We start from the raw sequence: 1475 nt of genomic DNA on the forward strand, positions 1-1475 counted from the left end.
TGGCGCCTTCCCCCCGCCGAAGGGCCGAGGCGAGCGGTGCGGTGCGGTTCAGAGCGGGTTTGTGCCGAGCAGGCGGCTCCGCTCCGATTGTTCCCGCTCCCCTGCACGGGCTGCGGGACCAGCACACCCACACCCCGCCGCCGCTCGGCTCGGGGAGAAAAAGGCAGAAAAAACCTTTAGGAGATCGGGAAACCTCTTTTTTTTTTCCTTTTTTTTTCCCTATTCTCATTTATCTGTTTACACCACATGGAGACCTGGCCCTCCGATCGTGTATTTCCTGTACATTTACGTTTGCATTTATTTGCGTGTCTCTCGGTGTCTTTTTTTTTTTTTTCCTAATTTCTGCTTTGCCATCATAAAAGCGATAAAACTATGCACTCTCTTTCTTTCTTTTTTTTTTTTTTTTTTCATTTTCTCCTCACCCTCCGTAAAAGTTATTTTGCAAATGAAAATGGACGCTTAATCCAGCTTGACACACTGCTTTCATTTTAATTTAAGTTTGGCTACCGCTGTAAGCATGTAAACAAAACTTCTTGTTCTTGTAAATGTTGTCTCTTAAATTCCTCCTAATTATAGCACTAGTGCTATTGATTCAAGGTCCTGTAGGAGAAATGTAACCTAAAAGTCCCTCGCCATTTAATTTCCATTAAATGGAAAACAGATCAGCTTAGGACTGTAAATAAACAGAAGTTGCCTACGGATGCTTTTGTTGACTCAACGCTGTTGACAGCAGATGAATGCACCAGGAATTGTAAATGGGAGAAAAATCAAAGACGCTGAAATTAGAGAACTTAAAATAATGAGAAATGTAGACTAAACCGGCTACATTTTTCTATTCTTTGAGCGTAGAGTGTATTTTGATTCACACCGGCAGTGCTAGGCGCTAGAGGTTGTGGCTGGCTGCTCAGCCCAGGACTTTTAGCCCTTATCCTCGAATCAGGCTTTCTTTGGGTTTCGAGCGGAATGAACAGGCGCAGAGAAATATTCCCAATACGCTAGTGAACCTAGAAATTATTTATTGCCTCTTGAATTAAAAAAAAAAATGTTCCACGGCAACGTACCCGTAAGCGTTGACGGTGAAAAGACCAGCACTTTAAAGATAATTTGGGCTTTCAGATGGAAAAGGGACTTAAAAATTCGAGCCGAGAGAAACGCTGCGTTCCACCATCGCCCCTTTTTTTTTTGTTTGTTTGATTTGATAGTGCTGCGCCCCCGGGACAGGACCTTCCTCCAGTCCCGCCGCGGACCCTAGAGCATTTATCCGAGCCCTGGGGAAAAAAAAAAAAAAAAGAAATATTTAGGCAGATATTGGCCAGAGCACAAAATGGGGATCCTGTAGGATTCTTTCCCGCTACAGACCGGTCCCTGCAAGGTTTAAGGAGCTCATACAAACGTGGTTTTCTACTAGGCCCCTTTATTTGTGTATGCGCCGGGGCTACCCCGCGCCGCCCGGGGCAGGCTACCACCGGTGGCGC

At 45.4% G+C, this 1475-nt stretch overlaps 1 protein-coding gene across 1 annotated transcript in view; it reads left to right on the forward strand.

The window, feature by feature from the left end:
* The window catches only part of SIX3 (SIX homeobox 3), a 65374-nt gene that overhangs the window by 1172 nt on the left and 62727 nt on the right, over positions 1 to 1475 (forward strand). The window lies entirely within an intron of this gene.

Source organism: Charadrius vociferus, unplaced genomic scaffold (assembly GCF_000708025.1).
Source record: "Charadrius vociferus isolate BGI_N301 unplaced genomic scaffold, ASM70802v2 scaffold192, whole genome shotgun sequence".
Lineage (NCBI taxonomy): Eukaryota > Metazoa > Chordata > Aves > Charadriiformes > Charadriidae > Charadrius > Charadrius vociferus.